At 33.1% G+C, this 12,677-nt stretch overlaps 1 long non-coding RNA gene across 3 annotated transcripts; it reads left to right on the forward strand.

Annotated features, from left to right (window-relative positions):
• The first annotated feature begins 3,532 nt into the window (after positions 1-3,532).
• LOC132695806 (uncharacterized) lies at positions 3,533-12,346 on the forward strand. 3 transcript variants are annotated; one of them, XR_009617889.1, is made up of 3 exons: positions 3,533-6,918; positions 7,838-7,993; positions 11,762-12,346. It is a non-coding gene; the product is annotated as an uncharacterized LOC132695806 (long non-coding RNA). The 3 variants fall into 3 exon arrangements; XR_009617888.1 differs by lacking the exon at positions 11,762-12,346 and adding an exon at positions 8,396-9,144 and having other exon boundaries at positions 7,838-8,267; XR_009617887.1 differs by lacking the exon at positions 11,762-12,346 and adding an exon at positions 8,160-9,120.
• Positions 12,347-12,677: the final 331 nt, after the last annotated feature.

Here is a 12,677-nt window from a genome sequence, read left to right on the forward strand (position 1 = left end):
CGTCGTCCATCTCGGTTGCCAAAAAAAGTATTTTAAGTAAAATGATTTTTAATGACCTTAATTATTAATGAGACAAGTGTAAAAGGAATAAACTGGGTACAAATAATAGAAACATTTTGATTAGTTCTAGTTCTATAAAAAATATCATGACCACTTTGGTTAGTTCGAGCTGAGTGATTTTTTTCTTTTTCAATAAATCCAGAAAGGAGTTTAAGTTTCTTCTACTCCTTTCTGTAAAACACCAAATTATACACCTATCTAGCGTGCGGAAAAGTCACTTAACCACGCAAGTTTCGTGGTCCACGGATTCGAGCTCCTTCGAACATTTCCGGGACATTACCGACGCTCATGTTAGTGACTGTATTCGTGTTGTTTTGCAAAAATGTACCTAAAACTAATGGTCGTACACCAGCTCCGCTAGTATCAAATAAACTCTTGTTGCATAATTTACTATAAAAACATAACGTTGGTTTGATTAATGAACATTTGTCCGGAAGATACGGCTCTGTAAAAGGGGCTCCAAAAAACTTGCTTTTTCTTATTTCTTCTGAAACGGCTTAAAACATCTAAACTAAATTCAGCTAACAATCAAAAAACACAAGTTACCACCAAATTAAAGTCCAAAATAATTTTCAACATTTGTAGTTCATAGTTTTTTCTGAAACAATCATTATTCGTCAATACAGAGACACGAGTTTTGTTTTGGCACGAGCAGAGCACAGCGGAGTGAGTGCTTAATAAACGAGTGACTTATAGTATATTATGCAACAAGTGCGGAAAACGGCATTTAACTCACTAGTTTATTTGACACGAGCGGAGCGAGTGTTTAATAAACGAGTGAGTTAAAAAGTTTACCGAACGTGTTGCATACTATACTTTTTTTACGACCATTAGTTTTTGGGTACATTTTCGTGAAACAACACGAATACATTCACTGACATGCCCGTCGGAATTGACAAACGTCAAAATTCAAAGCGTGGGAAATATCCCCGAAAACATCCGATTGCTCGCAAAACCGTGCGGTAAAATCCCGGAAATGTCCGAAGTGGCTCGGATTCGTGGGAAAGGAAACTGACGTGGTAAAGCGACGCTTCCTGCACGCTAGATGCAAAACATTTCGAATGCATGCACTGACATGATCTCCGAAAACATCCGATTGCTCCCAAACCCGTACGGTAATAGCCCGAAAATGTCTCACCATCACCACTCACTTGGTAAAGTGCATTCCGCACGCTAGATCAGCATACAATTAGATGTTTTACAGAAGGGAGTAGAAAAAGGTACTTTTGGGCTACTTTGATGCAGCATACTTGGTTCCTCGTGCCCAAATACAAATTCCAAATCGTAAATGGATGTGAAGTGAAACGTGAATACCGGTATTACTTTTAGAATTTATTAATATAAGATTAAACGAAAGAATGTACTTGAGGTATTAATAATCTAATAAGAATTGGGCATGGTCTTAGTTCTTTTAAAGTTTACATTCACATTCATTAGTACATTCGTATCAGTATATGTTAATAAAACCAACCAAATAGAGTCAAAATTGCATCAAGAAATATTTGAAAATAAATTTAAAAAATGTGCTACAGGATGACTTTATAAATTTTAATATATAATATAATTTTATAAAAATATTAAACACCACTTTTCCACACTTTTGTTTTAATTCAGGATCGTATCCAATCTATCTATTTTCCTCCCGCAAAATTAGTTCAAATTTGTATTATTTTAAAAATTGTATGTCTTAGAAAAAAATTCTCTAAACGAATATGTTAATTTACAGCTAAAGAAACTGCTCAAATTGATTTCCATTATCATGAATGTAGTATTGGCAAAATTTTCTTGTTCTGCATAACGCATTAAGTAATATAATGGTTCGGGCTTGCTTAATTCCCTTTCAGTGGCATTTCGCAATGTTCCATTGTTTGATGCTGATTTTTGTAAATTTGATTTTGAAAGTTAATATCAAGTAATGATAAGTCGGATAACACGGTTTATTATTAGTCTTTGGCGAACCTTTGCTAAAAAAATCCAAAATTAGGTTGGTTTTAAATATACTCTTTTATTGGGTTGTCTTCGTTCTGAATATTAACGGAGATACAAGGGGTACCGCAAATCGAGAAATTTTTGTCGGCATCTTTCATTTCACAAAAAATAGCAGCCTGACCCACAAACCGCAAGCATCTACTGTATACTGAACGCTATACAAGAAGTGCATGGCGAGAATTTCTATTGTTATTTTTCTTTATCTAAATTACTTTAGTTTATTTTTAAACTTACACAAAATAAAACTTTAATCGAAATTGAAACTTTTTTGCTATTTTGTTCAATTACACCGAAAATACGGAAACAATAGGAATTATTGGTAACCTATATTATCGCCACGATATCAGTCAGCTTGCGTTGCGTGACTTTCAAGCCAAATCCTGAGGGAAATCTTGGTAAAAGCCCTCCTGATTTACAGATTTCATTACGGAAATCCACGTATTCGCTTCTAGTTCTTTCGGCATCCTTAAACAGCTACAACCACTTCCGCCGAAATACGTATAAAATCACGAAATCGTTGGATTGTACAGTGTGTCACTCACTAGGGGCTGATCCGGTGCATGCGAAAAAATTAAAAAAATAATTTGAGTTACCCCTTTGGACCCAGCTCTCCTACAATAATAACTAAGTTGTGCTCCGGCATGGAATACCTAATAACTACAATAAGTGTCGAAAAATTTTTAATTACAAAATATTTTATTATTATTAATATTAATTATTGATATTATTATTATTAAGATTATAGAAAGGTTTATACAAGTTGTTATGGAATGCCCTGTAAATTCTGTACGGGTGGCCCGTTTAAAAGGGGTCTATACCTTATCTCGAAATCTACGGGGGTTAGAAAAAAAATTAAATGAACTTTATTTTATTTATTTTTCTAATCGTGACTTTTATATATACAGGGTTGTAAAACAAAGTTACATTTTTCTTTAAAAAACAAAGACATATTCCACGATATATACGAGTATGGATCTATGATACACCGTTTGGAACTGATTAGCGATCACGTTCAGAATTCAGGTTATGTTTAAAGCATAATTGTTGGGTTGCTTATTAACTTTTTAAACTTTTTTCCATCTATTCTTTCTGTTCTATCTTTTCTTTAGGCAATGATCAAATTTGAAATATTTTATTAAAATATGCGGTGTTGTCACGTTTCGCAAATGATACTTTTCTGAATTTTCTTAAGTGAGACACTCTGTATGTCATTGGATTTTCGAATAGCCACTTTAATAGCAATTTCACTTATATAACATAGTACGTGACTCACCGTTTTGGCTTAATTGAAAAATATTTTCCAATAATACAAAAATTCTTGCAAAAAAAAAATTGCCAAAATATACCAACAGTTTCGAACAAATGGCAGTCTTTTAGTGAAAAAAGTTAGAAACCGAACGGTTTTGGATGAAAATATGAAGCTGGATATTCCTCTACATTTTGAAAATCCTCCAGAGACCTCCACCCGAGATGCCAGTTAACAGTTATGTCAATTAAATTCACACCCGTACAAAAACTACAACAAGCAGATTTTAACTTAAGACTCGAATTTTGCAATATAATTTTTTAGATAACATTTTCAAAATATAATTGGACCAATGAATCAAACAACGTCTGCGGTGTTATTTAATAGAAAAAATACGCATTAACGGAGTTCAGAAAATTAAAAATGTGTTTTTTTTTAAGTATACAAACATGGGCGAAGATCCGTGAAAGTATGGTGCGCAATCTGGAGATCTAAAACTTTAGGACCCATAATTTACCAACAAAATTTAACATCCGTACGATATTTAAACTTATTAAGGAACGAAATTCGGCCACTTATACATAATGAAAGGATTGGACAAAACAAAATCATCTCCTGGCCAGCGAGGGGTCCAGATTTGACCCCGATGGACTTTTTTTTTGTGGTGCACATTAAAAAATATGGTTTACTAAGATAAACCGTAAACATTTTTGGAAATGCAGCAACAAGTTTGCACGGCAAAAGTCTATCTGAATGAAACGAATTACGTCTCAAATGCCATATACTATTTAGAAATAGCATATACTACTTGTATTCTTCAAAATGGCGGGCATATTGAAAAACTAATTTAATTAATGGTACTTGTAAGTAATATGCATTAGTAGTTATTGTTAATTTTTTGTACTCATTTCACGTAGACATTTAAATGTATAAATAGGTAATTTGCGAAATTTGGCAACATTGTGCAAAGGTTAATATTCTGTTTTTAATATGACTGCTTAACAATGCTCTTACACGGTTCTGAATATGTTGATAAGGAACTAATTCGTAGTTTCATGGTTTAATAATTTATATCTTATACCCAGTCTTTTATCTGCCAGCTAAGCTAAAACGGTAAGTCAGAGACCTGTACCCAATAATATACAGAGTGGCTCATTTAAGAAAATTAAGAAAAGTATAATTTTGCGAAAAGTGGCAACACCGCGAATTTTAAGAAAATATTTCATCATTGCCTAAAAGAAACATTATTTTCGTAAAAATAGTAGATGGAAAAAAGTTTAATAAGTTAATAAATGTAACTTTGTTTTACCCCCCGTATATAAAAATGTGACGACTAGGAAAATAAAAAATAAATAAAAAGAAAATCATTTTAATGGAAACAAATTTTTATTTCATTTTTTTTTTGTAACCTACGTAGGTTTCGAGATTTTTCGACATTTAGTAATTTTTTTTTGACATATTTGACAATACAATATTCTTGTAAAACTGGAAATTTCGAAGATCGACAAAGGGCGGTGTTACAAATGCAGAAAATTCTTTAAAGTCTATGATAAATAAGTTTGAAAATCAGACACAAATCGAGCTCTTTAGATAATACAATTTTTCTACCCCCGTCTGTAAAATACCTAATTACCCAACGATCTAACGTGCGGGAAGCGTCATTTTACCACGTCAGTTTCGTTTCCCATGAATTCGAGCCACTTCAGACATTTCAGGGATTTGACCGCACGGGTTTGTGAGCAATCGGATGTTTTCGGAGCCTTGGATTTTGACGTGTGTCAATTCCGACAATGTCAGTGAATGTATTCGTGTTATTTTGCGAAAATGTACCAAAAACTAACGGTCGTAGAAAAAGTATAGTATGCAACACGTTCGGTAAACTTTTTAAGTCGCTCGTTTATTAAACACTCGCTCCGCCCGTTTCAAATAAACTCGTGAGTCAAATGCCGATTACCGGACTTGTAGCATAATATACTATTAACACACCAAAAAATTGATAAACGGGAATGTTCCAACCGTATTGAATGCATTAGTTTTTTCCTGATGCTACAAATGCAAATTTCTTCTTCCAATCAAAATGTATACCAATGACATTATTTTTAAATTTTAATGTACCCAGTGCCAACATATGAATCACGTTCTAAACGCTAATTTATTTAATCAAGAAATGGCATTCCACAGACTCAAAGAAAATTCGACGTTGTTAAGCGTGTGTGGAAGAACTCTGTGCTCGGTGTGTACCGCAACTCGCTTGCAACTTGCTTGCGCTTGAATTTTGTCTATTGAAGACCTATTGACTGATTTAAGTATTCTTATAAGCAAAATACATGTTTGAAATTATTTCATTGAAGTTCATTTTGGATGTGATTAAAGTCATATACTAAAAATTAAACGACTGAATCGAAAGACAAACGGACAAACATCAGTTACATCCTCTGGGATGCTGACGGAGACAACCAAGGGATAATTATTAGGTATTATTAACCTCGTAGTTTTAACCTCAGTTTTTACAGGTAAGAGATTCAGCATAAACCCAAGCTGGGAGCAGTTCCATCATTGAAGCTCCCTCTAACTCCTCCACAGAAACACATTCTGCCAAGTTTGACTGTCCATCCATTTGTTGTTAGCCGCAGTCTCCTCGGGTGTTCTTTTATGCCATGTGCAACTTTCGTATATTTTCCAATGAAAAATAGTTCCGACTCCTCTCTGCGATAATATTTTTCTAACTAGTATTATAATCGATGTAAGCTGTCTCATTTTTTAACAGAAAACTTTAAGCAGGTAGCGAAACTGCAGACGCCTTCTCGGTGGTAAAAAGAGACGTGACAGGCACGGCCTGCCGGATTAGGGAGATCGTCGGTCGCAGATAGTTGAGATGACATGGTGATACGCGCCTCTTCGACAGTCGCCTCAACTAATTCGATACCGATAACGATCGCCTGACATCGCGTTCCGTCAATGCGTTTGAAGGCGTACTACGATGGTATACTTCTGCAACTTGAAAGGATTCACAGTCCGAGAGTTGAAGGCAGATTTCACAGCCAAGTTTATTTATTTTCCAGTTCTGAAATTAGTAGTTTCTTTTTTATAGTCCCGCACTCCCAGGAAAACATACCAGTATCTGTTATTGTGACTTTAGACAGTAGTTTTGGAGGTAGTTTTCACTTATCTTTGAAGATAAAAATGTGGATTTCGAATTTCCTCAGCGCTTTTCATTTTTTGACATTCATAGTCAGCGCTGTTCCCAAAATAAGTATACGGGGTCATATTAAAAAGTTATCACAGCCTTCTTTATTTTTTCAATCGAATATATACAGTAGACGGCTAAAATAAAGTAATTTAAACATCATGTATTGGACTTCAACAAAAAATTTAAAATGAACACATAGGTAGTAAAATAGTTCTTAAATTGTCACAATTACATTTCTGTCCTCTCGCACTCTGCACTCTGGTAGTTTCTCTCCAAAATCCAAATCAGTCTGATATGCCAGATAGACATATTTGGTTCAACAGGATTGTTGCTCCGCCCCCCAATTGGCTGGACAAGCGCTTGAATATTTCAATAATGTACTTTCCGGACAGCGGATTGTTAGAAGGGGATCAATGAACTGCACGATCTCAAGGTATACGATTACGAAATAGGCAAATTAAAGAAACTATCCCGAGAAAATACGTTGTGGAAGGTTTTTAAAACCGATCAGGTTTTTGTCAAGAAGGTGGCAATTGTCAATTGGGGGCATTTTCAACACATGATAAACTAATTTCTTTGAGATGTTTTTTATTCTTTTGCTCAAACAAAGTAAGAATTGTAAAATTCATTTTAAAAAAAGGTGTTTAATGTTTTAACCCACGACGTATATTTTCTATTTACTGCAAAAAATGAACAAAAAAAGATGATAGACTTATACCAACTGAATTTGTTCAATATTTTATTTGTGCACTGTATATTATTTCCATTTTTAATAACAATAGACGTTTGCAAAATTGTTAACTCAAAATTTAAAATTTCTAATAATTTTTTTAAACTGCTGGGATATTGGAAATTTTTATAGCCACCATCTTCTCACAATTTTTAGATTTTGGATTTTTAATCGAATTACATTGGTGTTAATATTGCTCTCAACAGATTAAACAGGTGCGTGCATAGGGATAATAAAATTAATATATTTTTAAAATATTAAATTTTTAGCTTGTTTTCTTTTTCACATAACTGAATAATCCGGTGTGATATTTATATGACGTTCAAGTGAACTAGCCTTTGTTGTTAAGAACTAAAATGACTATTCAGATTTTTGCTAAAAAATGTACCAACAGTTTTTCAAGAACAATCAAGGAATTTTCGAAAATATTAATTTTATTAATTATATCGATTGATATCTTTTGAAGGGCATTTTCGAAATATTTTGAACAGTAAGTGTAGCACTAGAAAACAAATTTTTGGCATATTTTAATGGTTATATATCATATGAGTATTGCCTGATCAGTAGTGCCTTATGTCGTTAGTTGAACTATACACATTGATCAGATTCTTGATATTCGCAGGCGTCAGTGGTCAGCATAACCTATCAGAACGTCGCATCTTGCAAATTGACAGCAGCCACTACGGACAAAGAGTTGGACCTTGAAGATGTAACAATGCCAACCTTCCAAATCGCTATTGTTTCGATGCTAAGGCAGACGTCGTGTAGAATAATTACAGTTAGTTACAAATATATTTTTTCTTCTCCAACTTTACCAAAACTCATCCGATTCTGTCAAAAATTGATTAAATACTTTGAAAATAGTGAAAAACCAGTATACATCCACAGTTCAACCAAGCGGCTAATCAAAAACACCGATTTTTAAGATTTGCTCGTTTTTACAGACCGTCTCTCTGTATAGAAGCTATAGAATAGAGTATAGCCAAATCCAACAAAAGCGTTTGAAATTGAAGCAAACCATCAACGTTCTTCAAACCTCTGTTTACGAAAAAGTACGTTTTCACAAATGTGTAAGTCATTAAATGGAGGTCATTTCCAGTGTTCATATAGTAAAAATGATCTTTGTTACGGTCTGGGTCGTTGTGGAGAAAGTGCAGTGACACACATCCCGTATTTATAGGCCTCAACATCTAAATAAGGGGCTGTTTTGGCTCCCCTTTCGAATAAGTCGGCGTCCGCTAAAAGCATATCTGTGTTCTATAAGAGGCTAAAGTGAATTTGGACAGAGGCAGAGGCTGCCGACTCGGCGCGGAGGATGGGAAAAGAAAACCGGGGAGCAGTGCCGTACGAAGAGACGATATTCCCTAAATCAACAGAGAAAAAATCTCTCTCTCTCTCTCTCTCTCTCTCTGTAGAATAAATTAGTCGAAAATAGGACTGTTTTTAGGATGTAGAATTTAAATGCAAAACCTTAAAATAGCCAGATTTATTAAAGCGATGGGAAAATGAAACCACATTTCATCATAGTCTCTATTAAATTATTTTTGCTGGTGTTGATGGGTACACAGCAACGACAACCACGGTAACTAATAGGGCCGCTTTATGTTGCATTTAGCTTCATATTTTCTCACATCGCTGGTATATTTATAGTAGTGTTTAAAAAGTTAAAACAGTTTCAGTTTTGACAGTAGAAAATATTTCCTGTGGCATGAATTTTTCCAAAATATTTTAAAGTGGTTTCTCCCGTAACGGATTCGATCCTGCAAAATTTGTATGTTCAACTTGTCAATTTTTTAAGCATTCACCAACAATGAAAGCCATAAGGCCGCATATGCGCAATATTAAAGCTACATAATGTGTGTTCACCAGGAATCATCTTTTTTAATTTTCATTTCTGATCGATTTTTAATTATTTATACAAAGGTTACACACACTAGTATAATGAAAGAATTTTTTTAACATTAATTCCCTTTTCTACTTAATAAGTTAATTTTCATTTTTTCAAACATGTGTAAGTTGAAAAAGAATATTCTAATAATATATTATGTAACAGGTTTGATAAACTTTGTGTTGTAGTTTTTCTACGGCCATTAATTTTTAGGTATATTTTTGCAAAACCTCATGAATCCATTCACTGTGTAACGTGTCATATGGACGTCGGAATTATATATGTAGCTACTAGAGTAGACATATGGAGACCCTGCGTATGTTGATAAGATAGGAACTTTTGCAGCCACCCTAAAAAAAAATGACGAGAAGGGCCATTAAGATTAAAATGTTATTTCAAATATTGATTTAAAACAATAAGGCCTAGATGCGTAGCAACTAAAATGGCCGCTGACAGTTGGCCAACTAGATAGTTTCCAATTTGGATGTGACATTTCTACGGCAATATTCTCTTAAAATATGTCCATTTCCCGTTAAATGTTCACTAAAAACTGAGTCAAGTGTGTGAAGATAACTATTTATCAAGAAAATTGGATAAAGTGCAGGTGCACTGTATGAAATTTTGTGCCATGCGACTGCCTGCTTATATATTTGCTAAATACTTTATTATCATTATGAAATTTGTTACCTACCTTATAATTAAAAACAGATATATTGGCCTTATTGCTCTCACGATAGATTTTACGAATTGCAAATGCCTAGTCCTAGGTATAATAATAATAAGTATATAATAATAATAAGTATATAATAATAATAAGTATATAATAATGCTATTGGCGCACCCTGTAGATTATTACCGGCAATGCTGGCTATTACCTGTCACGTCGTTTAATTTCTTTCCCGAAAGATCACTGGAATAGTGCCAGGATTTACGATAATGCATCGCGATAATAGATTCCAGTACTTAATAGTGCCGCTTTATGTTGCATTTAGAATGCCTAAAAATAAATAATTCGGAAGGAAATAAAAGTTTTAGTAACCTTGGGTACACCGGGTGGGGTTATATTTATATTTCTTTATAGGGACTTGGAAGTGTTATGCTCGATTTTATTAGGCGTTTCAGCGTAAGTACTTGTATCAAAACATGTCCGTAGTTTAGCTTCGGGGTATATTTGACTTTGAAATGCCTACTATTTATGTAAACAAAAAAATCTGATGTTGTCTAGCGCTCAAAAAAATTGTGTAGATGTTTTGTACTTAAAATATATTACGCAATATAAAATAGCGAATATCAATCATCCTTTAAAGCTACTAATTTGTCATGTATGTATGTATCATGACAAAAACTTATCTTAGAAATAAAAAACAAAACCACATTAAAAGCGGATTGCTTTGAAAATATTAGAATAAAACAAAACAATAAATCATAAAAAGATAGCACGAGTTACATACCTAACCTAACCTAGACTAGGCGCCGAAGAGCACAGTTGACTTCGGGCTAAAAGTATTATATGTATATTCGCTCGACACATTGTCAAAGTGCTCTTAATTATTCCGGCATTTTTATAAGCTAGTTCAAATAAAACTTTATTCCGCTCCCGAAATCAGTACAGTTAAGTCACGACAAAGTGTTCCCAACAAGTCTCAGTCGTGCAGAAGGTACGGACGAGAGTCCATCTACACGTCGTGCTATTTTTTTGCAATTATTCGTCACTGCCGCCGAGCAACAGCTCGTTGAGTTCCCAAATAAAACAGTATATTGTTAGAAACAAAAATGTGCGTTTATGTAATTTTCGAATAAGTTAAAATTTAAGAATCCCTTCAAACTATCGTATCTGTATACATTGTCTCAAAGTATATTGTCTTGACTTTTATCGAAATAACCTGCCGACGGCAATAGTAGTTATGAAATATTATATAATGTTTATTTAGATATAATAAAATAACATTAGAACTATGAGAAAATACGGTGACATTAAATATATACTAATTATCATTATTATGAGGTTGAATATACAATGAAGGCAGTATGCCATTCGTCCAGCTAAACTCTCACATACATATTATTTTTTACCAGCATATAAATTGAACACTCCCAAAAGTTACCCTTTCTTGTAACTGGATTCAAAATATCAAAAAATATTCTAAGAGCCCTTAATATTCAACAAGTTGTTTAGAATCAATCCATCTTCTGATTCAGATTGAATTATGCACAGAAAAAAAGCAAATTCACATCAGCATAAATTAAGAATCTTAATATTCTTGAAAAATGAATATAATGATTTCGAGATATATTTTTCATTGTAGTAAATAGTCCTGTTTTAAAATGTTTCAAATTTTTATTCCTAAATTACAAATTCTACTTCTGAGATTGCATCTCATTATTTGGAAAATGTTGCCTCCTTTAGATGATGATATATAATGTTAGAATGAGAAACAATATACCTATTTTGAAAACGTACTATTTTCTGTTTTAAACTACCTAATATTCAAATGAAAACTACAAAACATAACATACTTTCGATTTGAGAATATGGTTGTGCCGTATGTTAAAAAAATAAGTCTTTAAAAAAATTGTCTCGAAGTTATGCTATCCTTGATGTAATAAGTTTGACATCCTCAATTTGAAAATGCTTTTTAAATATATTTTCCTTTATAGTATGTATCTACTCGTACAGTACTGTTTGATTTGACTTGGTCGCACATCCTGGGTGCACGAAGCCTGAGAAAGTCTACGATTGGTCAGTGCGGTTTCAGTTTTTACCGGTGTAGCCCGGGAGCTGATCGATACATTACCAAAATTTGATATGTGGTTTATGGATCCTTCTATTTTTACAAAACTTGATACTTGATGTTGAACTACTTGCTTTTGTTTATACTTTTAATGTATTCAAACGTAGGAAAGAATATGTGCCACAATTTTGTTTTGATTAAGTGTAGTTCTTTATTTTAGATAGCTGCAATTAAGCTGAAAAACTTTTTAAGAATTTTGTGTCATTTCTTAATAAAAAAGGGTTAAACTTCATTCTCTTTTTTTGTACTATAAGGAAAAGCAGACAATCAAACACTAAAAGAAAATTAACAATATGAAAAATGCCTATACAAATTACACGGTGGTGAAAATATTAAGTCCTCCCTTCCTTCCTTCCGTTTTCGGGATTAAAAGAAAAATTTTTTTCTCCGTCCAGAAGTAGTTTAAAGTGAATATTTACATGTTAGATTAAATCTGCATTCCGGATCACAAAAATTATCTATACATACTAATAGAAACACTAGTTTTGGATAGATAAAATTAATGCAAATAATGTAATAAAATGTGTTTTTTATCATTGATCTATAACAATTATATAAATTTATTTTTCTCGTAATTGTTAATGTATCTTTAGTAACACGCCTGTAAAAAAAGGCTATTTTAAAAAGTATTTCTTAACTACCTTTATTTGTTAAAAATGATCAAAAATCATTGGTCAATTAATAACATATTTTAGTAAAAAGATAAGCCGAAAAGCTATTTTTGTTATGAGTAAGATCACGTCAAGTGGACCCCCTAGTTACCACTTCATCATAAAACTTTA

This window comes from Cylas formicarius, unplaced genomic scaffold (genome assembly GCF_029955315.1).
Source record: "Cylas formicarius isolate icCylForm1 unplaced genomic scaffold, icCylForm1.1 PGA_scaffold_10__41_contigs__length_53128322, whole genome shotgun sequence".
In the NCBI taxonomy this organism is placed as follows: Eukaryota; Metazoa; Arthropoda; class Insecta; order Coleoptera; family Brentidae; genus Cylas; species Cylas formicarius.